Source organism: Oncorhynchus clarkii, chromosome 4 (genome assembly GCF_045791955.1).
Source record: "Oncorhynchus clarkii lewisi isolate Uvic-CL-2024 chromosome 4, UVic_Ocla_1.0, whole genome shotgun sequence".
NCBI lineage: Eukaryota > Metazoa > Chordata > Actinopteri > Salmoniformes > Salmonidae > Oncorhynchus > Oncorhynchus clarkii.
In genome coordinates, this window is record NC_092150.1 from 39,582,521 (window position 1) to 39,596,056 (window position 13,536).

Below are 13,536 nucleotides of genomic sequence, written 5' to 3' on the forward strand. Positions count from 1 at the left end.
TTTCATTTGTCAAAAATGACTTTGTATCGGAGTGTCTTTGATTTGAGCCTGCACTTGCGGATTTGGCTCGAGAAAACCGTTATACCCGATGACATGTTTCTTCTCATGAGTTTATCTAGACAACGTCGCCATGACATCGCCTACAAGTGTGATCGAGGGTTTCTATTGGAGAAGCAGTTTCTGCCTATCTTCATACGATACCGTCTTTGGGATCACTGTAACAACAAAATAATGTTGTTACAACTTCCCCCGATTTCTCCTTACTAATAGTGAATGCTCAAACTTCAAACAATTTGAGAAGCATCCAGCTGCAGAATACAGTGCCTTGCGAAAGTATTCGGCCCCCTTGAACTTTGCGACCTTTTGCCACATTTCAGGCTTCAAACATAAAGATATAAAACTGTATTTTTTTGTGAAGAATCAACAACAAGTGGGACACAATCATGAAGCGGAACGACATTTATTGGATATTTCAAACTTTTTTAACAAATCAAAAACTGAAAAATTGGGCGTGCAAAATTATTCAGCCCCCTTAAGTTAATACTTTGTAGCGCCACCTTTTGCTGCGATTACAGCTGTAAGTCGCTTGGGGTATGTCTCTATCAGTTTTGTACATCGAGAGACTGACATTTTTTCCCATTCCTCCTTGCAAAACAGCTCGAGCTCAAAACAGCTCGAGCTTGATTTGTTAAAAAAGTTTGAAATATCCAATAAATGTTGTTCCACTTCATGATTGTGTCCCACTTGTTGTTGATTCTTCACAAAAAAATACAGTTTTATATCTTTATGTTTGAAGCCTGAAATGTGGCAAAAGGTCGCAAAGTTCAAGGGGGCCGAATACTTTCGCAAGGCACTGTATGTGCACTGACACCATGTGGTCTGCGAACCGCAACGTGCATGCGGGTGCTTCTCAGATGGTATTTTTTTGCATGCAACCTGTAGAAGTTTATTGGTCTCGTGTGTATCGTGTGAGTCAGTAGCTTTGTTCCAGGGCGTAAGTAAGCTACCCTCATGCCAGTCAGCACACTGCTAGCTCTGGTCTAGGGGGTTATGTTAACCACTGTTGGGTGTGCTTCTAACTAGTACACGATAGCTAGGCTAGTGAACTAGTACAAACTAAGGTCACACGTTATTTGGATAGTCCATCTATAGATGTGCTACAGATGGTCATACTATCAACAAACTGTCTGTTGATAAGCAACTGCTTGCTAAGGTTACAGTTAGGTTTAGAATTAGGGTTAAGGTTAGAGTTAGCGTTTGGGTTAGGGTAATGGTTAAGGTTAGGGCTATGGCTAGTAGATAGTTAGTTGAAATGTTACTGATAGTCTGTAGAGTACACACTAGCTAGCTTCAAATTCTAAATGTGCTGTTGGTGGCAGTAACATACCATCATATTTGGTACCATTTGACATCCTGTCTCATTGTTTCACAGCATTTGTGGCGTGAGAATGCATTTGTGGCGTGAGAATGTATCTGCTGGAACCAGACCCTGTTGGAACAATTTCCCCCACTCTTCCCTAACAGCGAATCAAAGACGAGCGCGACAAAGTTTGAGGATATTTTTCAACGAAAGTAAAGGACAGTAGTAATGTTACAAGTAAACAGTGGCGTGCATTCATGGATGCCAAGGGAAGCCAGGCTTCCCCCAAAAATGTACCCCCCAAAAAAAACATTCAATAATTTATCTTTCGTCGCTGTGTGTTTCAAAATTTGCCTTCAGTTCGCAAGAGGCTGAATGTATCTCACTGGAGAAAGCATCCGAGCAAGCGAAAGAGCGCCCCTCTGTTTCTATGTTCATGCCACCTATCTGATGCTTTCTGGTCCAAAAGAGTATGACATTGTTGTCGCCCGTAACATTGAATGCAAGGGCAGCCAGCGAGCATTTGGCCTCCCTTGATTAAAAAAGTATAAAATAATAGCTAATCAGCATTAAGTTAAACTGAGTGAGCTCAACTGTGACAAAAAAATAAGTGTCAATGTAACCCAGTTTGGATTTGGCGTCACTCCTCTCAAATCGCATCGAGAGCATACATCATTGACTGAAACAATTTGAATTGTTGCATCTCGTAGTTTTGTCCTCCGGTAGCTAGTTAAAATAGGCCCTTTCCTAAATTAGCCATGGATTGAGATAGGGATTTCGGCTTGTGGTTTTACTTAATTCTCCGTACTGGCCAATGATTATAACGGTGATTCTGATCCAACGATGAATTAATACATTGTGCCCCTGGCCTGAGAGGGTGGAAGTTCAATATGTAGCTAGATGTAGTATGGTAATGTTAACTTGCTGGCTCATCGTTGCCCATGAAAGGAAGTTAGGCTAGCGAGCAAGCATTTTAGCCAGGTAGCCTAGGACAACTAAAAATAAAAGCGTGTACTGTATGACAGAGTTATAGACTGATTCGTCAACATGAAAGACAGAATGATGTCATTGACGTTTCTCTACAAGTAGGATGATGTAACATGTTTTTTCTACTTACACACACACAGAAATCCGAACCATGGACAGCCACATGATTTAGCTTAAATTGAATGGATTAAATTATGAGTTTTAGTTGTCACTGTATTAGACTAAGCATAGATGATTCGATGTTGAAATGTTGAAGTTTAAATGGTGCTGTAATAATAGAGGCAGCTCCTGTTTTCTTTGCGACTTGCTGTAACTCTCTGTGGCTCCAAATCAATAGTTGTTTAGTAGTCTGAAAATTTCGGAAACAGTAACTTGATTGATGCTGTAGGTCGCGTAACGGTTTGTTACATGCAATATACTTTGTGGACTTTACCAGACAGAGGTTGCTCTCCGGTTTTGTGATGAAACAAATGTGTGTTTTTTCTGGGTTCCCCAGGGATTTTACCCACGCACCGCTACAGCAAGTAAAGTAGGAAGTCCAGGTTTTAATAGGCGATACGATATCCATGTGTCATGAAAGGAATGTGCAGGTGTAACAGTATAAGTTTAAACCGTCCCATTGTCCATACCAGGGCTCGAACCAGGGACCCTCTGCACACATCAACAACAGTCACCCACGAAGCATCGTTACCCATCGCTCCATAAAAGCCGCGGCCCTTGCAGAGCAAGGGGCACTACTACTTCAAGGTCTCAGAGCAAGTGACGTCACTGATTGAAACGCTATTTAGCGCGCATCGCTAACTAAGCTAGCCATTTCACATCCGTTACACTCATCCCCCTTTTGACCTCCTCCTTTTCCGCAGCAACCAGTGATCCGGGTCAACAGCATCAATATAACTTTAGACCGTCCCCTCGCGCCAACCAGGGACCCTCTGCACACATCAACAACAGTCACCCACGAAGCGTCGTTACCCATCGCTCCACAAAAGCCGCGGCCCTTGCAGAGCAAGGCGAACTACTACTTCAAGGTCTCAGAGCAAGTGACGTCACTGATTGAAACGCTATTTAGCGCGCACCGCTAACTAAGCTAGCCGTTTCACATCCGTTACACAGGTTTTACTGTATAATGTCTTCCATCCTAGCCACATTTCATCATCTGCTTGCATGTGCCTGCCTCCCTTATATCAAGGTGTTTTGGTACTTCCATTATGCACTATGGTTTTCTAGGTGCTAACTTTTACTATACCACAGTCCATATAGTCTAACTGTCTAGTGTTCTATCTATCCTGCTCTCTATCCACCATTCATAGGGACAATAGTGCTGGGTGGATCGTTTGTCCAGATCTATAATAGGCTAACTATAGGCTAACTAGGAATCAAACCACACATAAAAGCATTCCAATCTGCATACAATTTCAATATGAATCCACAAGAATAAATAGGAATAGCTGATAGTCAGCGGAAAGGCCGGGTGCATGAAAGAACAGTGAAGACATTACACGCTGTGTGTCCAAAAGCTCCACTACTGATCTTGTTGAAGGACAATACAATTATCCTAGCCTATAACATCCCAATGCAAAGGATACTTCAATGCAAAATTCTACTCTAGGTTGCAGTGAAAATGTCATTTGAATAACGGCGCAAAAGCCTTGTAATTTGAATGTTTCATTCAAAAGTTTTAGGCCGAAGCTTCTTCTCCTTTTAAATAGGCTATGTATTTATATCATACAGTGGACATGTAAGCCTATAGAACCCATTCTGTGTTTGCAAACATTGCCGCACTAGGGTGATGCTCTCAAGTTGGTGGCAGAACAATGGGGAGTTCTTATAGAACGCCAGCAACAAAAAAAGCCTCTTATTTACATGTTGCTTATGAGTGCATTTCAAGCAAGTCCAATGTGTGGAAGACGTTTGAGTTAGTTGTGGAAGCTTACAATATAAAACAAATTCTGACCGTTTGGAACAGTGTAAACAACACTAAATAAATGGTGTGTACCAGAGAATCTGTTCTAACTAAGACATGTAAAGCCTTTATTACTGCAATAACTAAAAACAGTGGCATCAGGCCCAGAACAAATCAGTTGGGTGAGCATTTGATTTCCATGGGCGGCTAGCCAACAGCCTTATTTATTGAGATGTAAAAATACAAACGTTTAACCTGGTGGTTCAAGCCCTAAATGCTGATTGGCTGGCAGCTGTGGTTTCTCAGACCTGTATACCACGGTTATGACAAAACATGTATTTTTATTGCCCTAATTATGTTGGTAACCCGTTTAAAATCGCAAGAAGGCACCTATGGGGTTTGTGGCGTTTGGCCAATATACCACAACTAATGGCTGTATCCAGGCACTCCGCAGCATAGCAGCATAAGAACAGCCCTTAGCTGTGGTATATTGGTCATATACTGTACCAAACCCCCTCCAGTCGTATTGCTTAATTAGACAACGGTGGGGTTGGAACTCAAATTCCCATTGTTATAGTGTAGAGCAGGTATTCCCAAACCGACGGTGGAACGCCAAATAAAAATTGCCATTCACATTTTCATTTATATTTTCCAACGGGGGAGGTTTTTTTTCTCGCCTGAGTAGCCTCGTTTCACTGCCAAAAATAAAACGAAACCATCTAGTGTTCATCGAAATAACAACACAATGTCAAATACAGGTAGCATAGTCAAATAATTAACATCCAATCACATTAACCGTTACTCTCTCACGGGAATTCCACTAACGGTCCCGTATGTAGCTAAACGTAGCTGCTGTTCATGCTGGTATCTGTACTGATGGCGCAAAAGCCATGACAGGGAGACATAGTGGAGTGGTAAAGTGCTCTCTCCAATACATCCCAACATTGCAGAGTTTTGTGCAACCTTTCAAGCACACCCTACTCATTAACCTGTGGTGAGTTATTCAACATTTTTTTAATGAACAAATAAGGTTTTATATGTAAGATGGCTAAATAAAGAGCAAAATTATTGATTATTATTATATTATTATTTGTTCCCAGGTCCTAAAAGAGCTCCATGTCACTTCCAACGATCCGGGTTGTGACAAAAACTCACACTAATTTTTATGTTTAATAAATGTATCGTATTGTTTTTTTTACAACAAAAAAAAAACAGTTGAGTGCGCTGACCCTGGTGCTAGAGGGGGCACGCAGCTGGAGGTTGAATGTTTGAACGGGTACGGCACGATAAAAAGTTTGGGAACAACCGTTATAGAGCTTTTTTAAACCGGTAATATAATGCACAACATAGGCCTACCTACCCATGGCCATGTTCTATGTGTTGACGTACCCTGTTGGCGATCGGCAGGCTTCCTCATTAACGGTACATTGTTCTCTAACCTCAGCACCATATTCTGTATTTGTATGACGCATGGCCTACTACATGAAAGTGAAATACAGTAACATTTCAATGAAATTCGAATGCTTTTACTAACACTCCTCTTAGCTGTTCATATCGACATATCCTTTATAATAAGCTAAAACACATCTTTGACCGCATTTGCAGAGCAAGGCAAGATGAATTCCGACAGTAATTAAGTAGATTGGGAAGCATCCAAAATAGCCTTGCTTCTATACAACTACCTAAGTCACACAGGAATTTTGGTGTGTTGCATGTAAAAAAAAACATCCCAATTTTTACCACATTCTTGCCGGACTTTGATACCTCCCATGCGCATGGGCAAACACCCACATGTGGGTGGGGGTATATTTTAATAAATCCATTGAATATACACCATCAAAAAGACATTCCTTCATTTAGGCAGGTCATAAAAAACACAAGACTAATAAAATGTATTTTCAAAACAGTAGAATAGCATATTTTGTGTTTAACTATATTACTGGCCTGTGCAGCCATCCAAATGAAATCAATATGTTGTTCATTAAAAGGACAATACACACTTATATTCCCCACAGTCAACACACATATTTATACTAAGATTTAATATAATGGAATACAATAATATAATGGAATACAACAGAATAACATAGAAATAATATGTTTTCCACACAGTGTGTCACTGAACGTGTGGAACCACTGTTAAAAAAGTGGTATTTATCACACCATGGCTTACCAGTTATTTAATAAATCCATTGAATATACATCACAAATAAATCCATTATTCATTTGTCCTAAAAATCATTATAATACTATACTAAACACTAATATAAACGCAACAAGCAACAGTTTCAAATATTTATTGAGTTACAGTTGATATAAATTAATTAGGCCCTAATCTATTGATTTCACATTACTGGGAATACAGATATGCATCTTTTGGTCACAGACACCTTAAAAAAAAGGTAGGGGCGTGGATCAGAAAACCAGTCAGTATCTGGTGTCACCACCATTTGCCTCATGCAGCGTGACACATTTCCTTTGCATAGAGTTGATGAGGCTGTTGATTGTGGCCTGTGGAATGTTGTCCCACTCCTCTTCAATGGCTGTGCAAAGTTGCTAGATATTGCCAGGAACTGGAACACGCTGTCGTACACATCACTCCAGAGCATCCCAAACATGCTCAATGGGTTACATGTCTGGTGAGTATGCAGGCCATGGAAGAACTGACATTTTCTGCTTCCAGGATTTTTTTACAGTACGTCACGGTATCTCTGTGCATCCAAATCGCCAAAGATAAAATGCAATTGTGTTCGTTGTCCATAAACTTAGGCCTTGCCCGTACCATAACCCCACTGCCACCATGGGGCACTCTGATCACAACGTTGACATCAGCAAACCGCTTGCCTACACGATGCCATATGCGCTGTCTGCCATCTGCCCCGTACAGTTGAAGCCGGGATTCATCCGTGAAGAGCACACTTCGCCAGTGTACCAGTGGCTATCTAATGTGAGCATTTGCCCCATGAAGTCGGTCGCGACGCCGAATTGCAGTCAGGTCAAGAACCTGGTGAAGACGAAGGGCACGCAGGTGAGCTTCCCTGAGACGGTTTCTGACAGTTTGTATAGAAATTATTTGATTGCGTAAACCCACAGATTCATTATCTGTCCAGGTGGCTGGTCTCAGACCATCCCACAGGTGAAGAAGCCAAATGTGGAGGTCCTGGGCTGGTGTGGTTACATGTGGTGTGTGGTTGTGAGGCCGTTTGGGCGTGCTGTTAAATTCTCTAAAATGACGTTGGAGGCAGCTGATGGTAGAGAAATTGACATAAAAGTATCTGGCAAAAACTCTGGTGGACTTTCCTCCAGTCAGCATGCCGATTGCACGCTTCCTCAAAACTTGAGACATCTGTGGCATTGTGTTGTGTGACAAAACTGCACATTTTAGAGTGGCTTTTTATTGTCCGTAGCACAAGGTGCACCTGTGGAATGATCATGCTGTTTAATCAGCTTCTTGATATGTCACACCTGTCAGGTGGATGGATTATCTTGGCAAACGAGAAATACTCCCTAACAGGTATGTAAATACATTTGTGTTAAACATTGGAGAAAAATAAGCTATTGGTTCGTATGGAACATTTATTTCAGCTCATGAAACATGGGACCAACACTTTACATGTTGCGTTTATATTTTTGTTCAGTCTAATAAAAGGAACTCTGTGGGCTAGCCACATTGCCATGATCGTGATCGCTAGCAACTGTAGCAGTGGTTTCGACAAGTTGAGTATCATTGGCACTTGTTGCATCAGATGATGCACTTTTTAAACCAATTTCTAATATCTATTTTGAAGGTAGCTAGGCCTACTTATCACTGAGGCACACGATCGTGTTTAACTAACGCTCCAGCCACTACTAATTTGAAATGGCGGTAAAAAGAGACATGACCTTATGACGCATATGATAGGTCTAAAACCCTGTCAGTCATTACTTGAGCCATTTTTTAAAAATGTAACAATATTTGAAAGTAATTTATACTTTAAATGGCCTAAATATTATACATAAATCAGTGTTATAGAAAACAAATATTTATTTCAAAGTTTTATTCAACCATGTATATTATTTGGACGGGCTGGGCGGTATGCAAGGGCATGCCAGGCCCCCTAAGGCCCGCCCATAATGCTGGCCCTGAGTCACATGCGTTTGTGAATGCAATTGCCAACATGTTGCAGTTTATACAAAATGTTGGCAAATTATTCAAGGCTCCCTTTGTTATTTCATTTTAAAACTAAAATGCTTAATTGCATTTCAAAGTGTGACTCGTATGCTGTGATGACATGAACAAATGAATGATTGATCGACTGATACAGTAGCCTATATATTGACATATAGGCCTATGTAAGTTATTGTATTAAGACAGCTAAACAGGGCACACACTTTGTATTGATTATGTAGCTGCTGGGGTCCAGCAACATTAAGGCAGTTATCTACAATTTAAAATTCAAAAAGGAACTTTTTTTTTGCAGGTGCAAGGTAACAGTTGAATAAAATGAGAAAAAAGAAAAAACCCGCACACTGCTCTTGATAGTATCACTGCTCTTTTTTGGGGGGGGAATATTTTATTTTTGCATTTTCCAATTAAGAACATTCAAAACAAAAGTGAAAAGATATTAGACAACGATAGGACAAAGTGACAGTAACAGACGAGCGTAACAAAAAAACAATAATAATAATTATATAAACAAACATACAATAAGAAAAGAAAAGAAAAATAACGAGACATTGGATCACCTGCCGTAGGCTACATATTATACATTACGTGTGAAACATAATGTGAGGATTATATATAGATTCAATCAATGAAATGTGGGGGGAGATTCTCCATATAGTCAATAAACGGTTGCCAAATTCTGTAAAATGTCTTTAACTTATTCCTCAAGCAGTAAGTGATTTTCTCCAAAGGGATACAACTATTAACTTCCGATAGCCACATTGCAACTGGCAGGGAGGAATCCAATTTCCATTTCAAGGCAATACATTTCTTGGCAATCGCTAGCAATATTTCTGTTAGCTTTATAGTATGGCTTTGCCTAAGATTGGTGTTAGTAAAGTTACCCAGTAGACAGACCTCCGGGTCTAAAGGGAATGCAACCCCGTGAATTGAGGATATGGTATCGCATACCCCCTGCCAGAAACCGTGTAGTTTTGAACACTGCCAAGTGGAATGGAGGAATGTTCCTTCATCTGAGCCACATCTAAAACATAGGGAGGAGATATCTGGGTTGAACTTGTGCAGTCTAGATGGGGTGATATAGAGCTGATGGAGGAAATTAAACTGGATCAGTCTGTATCTGGAGTTCAATGTGGATGTAAGTATCACTGCTCTTTAATAAGCTTTACATATCGGCCTCACGGATACGTATAGATTAAAGAGCAGTGGTACCATCAAGTGTGATATACAATTTAAAACATTACCTTTCATAACACTTTTCACAACACATTTGAAGATGTTCCCTCAGGCCACTATTCTCCTATCACATATCTACAACACAAAATCCATGCATACGTATGTGTAGAGTGCGTGTGTGACTGTGGCTCTTCACAATCCCCGCTGTTCAATAAGTTGGGTGACTTTACTGGGTGACTTTACTGGGTGACTTTACTGGGTGACTTTACTGGGTGACTTTACTGGGTGACTTTTTACTTTTACTTGAGTCATTTTCTATTAAGGTATCTTGACTTTTACTCAAGTATGACAATATTGGGTACTTTTTCCATCACTGGGTAGAAATGATACTGAGGAGTAATAGTATACTGTATACACATTTGCAATATGTTGTGTATTAGCATCCACTGTACATTGAAAATGTGCTGCTGCACTATATCTGTGAGGAGGAATTGTTTGTTAAAACACCCTTGTCTTTCTTACACTAACACTCCTAACCTTCCTTGTCTTTTCTTACTAGCACCGACTTTGCGGATAGCTACTTTTATTGAGGAAAATGTACTTACTGTGATATGTGGTTCTCTCACCTAGCTGTTCCAACTCAAAGTGTGTCATAAAAAAAATCACCCCTCTCCCCAATGTAAAAATATTTTCACATGACCCTCCCCTTGTACTGTAAAATAAATTGAACACTCTCCCCCTCATAGAATTAACTCAGAATGTTTATGACCACAAGTAACAATAACTGTAGAGACCCTGTGTTTATAAACATTGATATGGACTTGCCACACAGGGCTACGGGCCAGAGGGTTGAGGGTTTACCGACTACCACAGATGAGCTCACGCTCCCTGCCTGTTCCATTACACAATGATTAGAACCAGCTGTAGACAATGCTCAGCTAGGGGGAAATCAGATTTTCTACATTTTGATGTCATATTTATAGTTATAAGATATATCCACGTCAACAGTGAAGAGGCGACTCCGGGATGCTGGCCTTCTAGGCAGAGTTCCTCTGTCCAGTGTGTGTTCTTTTGCCCGTCTTAATCTTTTATTTTTATTGGCCAGTGACATGTTTTTTTCATTGCAACTCTGTCTAGAAGGCCAGCATCCTGGAATCGTCTCTTCACTGTTGACGTTGAGACGGGTGTTTTGCGGGTACTATTTAATGAAGCTGCCAGTTGAGGACTTGTGAGGCGTCTTTCTCAAACTAGACACCCTAATGTACTTGTCCTCTTATTCAGTTGTGCACCGGGGCCTCCCACGCCTCTTTCTATTCTGGTTAGAGACAGTTTGCACTTTTCTGTGAAGGGAGTAGTACACTGCGTTGTACGAGATCTTCAGTTTCTTGGCAATTTCTGTCATGGAATAGCCATCATTTCTCAGAACAATAATAGACTGACGAGTTTCAGAAGAAAGTGCATTGTTCTGGCCATTTTGAGCCTGTAATTGAACCCACAAGTGCTGATGCTCCAGATACTCAACTAATCTAAAGAAGGACAGTTTTATTGCTTCTTTAATTAGAACAACTGTTTTCAGCTGTGCTAACATAGCCTTTTAAAATGATAAACTTGGATTAGCTAACACAACGTGCCATTGGAACACAGGAGTGATGGTTGCTGATAATGGGCCTCTGTACGCCTATGTAGATATTCCATAAAAAATCTGCCGTTTCCAGCTAGAATAGTCATTTACAACATTAACAATGTCAACACTGTATTTCCGATCAATTTGATCCCTCAAACTCTATGTGTGGGGGGCAATTTCTCACCAGGGACCAGGCCCATATTAGCTTACTGTCACGTTCTGACCTTAGTTCCTTTGTTTTCTCTTTTGTTTTAGTATGGTCAGGGCGTGAGTTGGGTGGGTAGTCTATGTTAGTTTTTCTATGATTTTCTATGATTTTCTATTTCTGTGTTTGGCCTGGTATGGTTCTCAATCAGAGGCAGCTGTCAATCGTTGTCCCTGATTGAGAACCATATTTAGGTAGCCTGTTTTCTATTGGGTTTTGTGGGTGGTTATTTTCCGTGTTTGTGCCACACACACGGGACTGTTTCGTTTGTTTCACGGTGTTATTTTGTATTTTGTAGTGTTCAATTTTTTCATATTAAAATGGACACATACCACTCTGCAAATTGGTCCGACCTCTCTTACTCTTCATCAGAGGAGGACGAATGCCGTTACACTTACACCTCACAGACTGCTATGTGTTCCACAATAATTCATGGTTGCCTCCTTTTTCAGGTATCTTGGTTCCAGATTTCTTTGTGGAAGAAATCGTCAAGAGATATGCTGGACCTTATGTCAGAGAGGTGTTTCTGGGAACACATTTTTTCTTTCAAAGTAGGATTATAGCAATATTTTGTTATGTTTAGGCCTATTTACATGTTTATTTCTAGTATTGTACCTAATGTTGGCTGGTAGGCTAAATATCTTTTATGTATGCGGATAACTCACTGTATACATCAGCTACTACAGCGAGTGAAATCACTGCAACACTTAAAGAGCTGCAGTTCATTTCAGAATGGGTAGCAAGGAATAAGTTAGTCCAAAATATTTCAACTAAAAGCATTGTATTTGGGAAAAATGATTCACTAAACCTTAACTCAACTTAACCTTGTAATAAATAATGAAGATATTGAGTAGGTTGAGGTGACTGCTTGGAATAACCCTGGATTGTTTACTGTAATGGTAAAAATAGATTGATACAACAGTAGCTAAGATGGGGAGAAGTCTGTCCATGTTAAAGCACCTTTTTAACAACACTATCAACAAGAAAATACAACTTATTGACGACCGTCTACTACGAGTTTAGGAGGGGACGACGATATGCTGTCAGAGAGAGAGTGAGAGAGAGAGAGAGAGAGAGACGCACACACAGGGGAACATCAGTTAAAACCAGCACCAAAGAAACAACATCGGCACAAAACAAAGACAGAAGAAACAGACTATCCCTCCAAAACGAAGGAGATGGGCCTAGATATGCACCATTATTAAAATGTGTGATCTCGGGTTGAAACTCTAATTCATTTGTCGAGACATTCTAAATGACAAGTGGCGCAATCTTCTTCTAATCCATTATCTTGTACAACTTTCCCTGGACTGCTAATTGCAACCAAAAAATATAAATTCAATAATGAAGGGCTTGATTGTTTTTCAGACCACAGAAGAGAGATGCAGAGATATGTGATACGATGGCTACACCATCTTAACATACAAGTTAAATAAATGGTTCCACTATCAAGGTATTTGTCAAGGATCTAATGTGTATTGATGACAGGGCACTGTTTTAACAGTAGGGATTCTTCAATTAAGTTTTTGTTGTCATTCAAAGACGGACAACTAGTTTTCATGTACATTTTTTCACTTGAGATATACTGCACCGAACATCTTAATTCCATGTAAATTTGCACGACTAAGACCTTCGCAGACGTCCAAATTAATTACATATTTCTTGAGTTATTAATTTGGGAACATTTGAGGATGTGTACTGGCTACCGTGTCTCAAGAGGGACAGACAGTAATATTTGTTCTATTTTTTCAAGCAAAGGTATGCGAGTGCAGACCACAGTTAGAAAAATGAACCACATATTTCCCCGGATGTGTGAAGCATTCGTTTGGCGTTTCCACTACCAAATATGGCGATGAGAGGAAGCCCAGTGACTGACAGTGCGAGAAGATGGGTTTTGGTCGATATTATGCTAATTTTCTAATTGATGAAACATTTGATCTCAGTACAGTTTTCTGTTCCTAAAACTAGAATCTGTTACGTACAGAGTGCTGTACGTTTTGTAGACTTTACACTTTACCTTAGAATAAAAACATATGTTGTTTAGAAGGAGTGCAAGAGCAAATTGTGTTATTGCACACTTCAGATTAGGCGTTCCCAAATGGAAATATGCAAATAC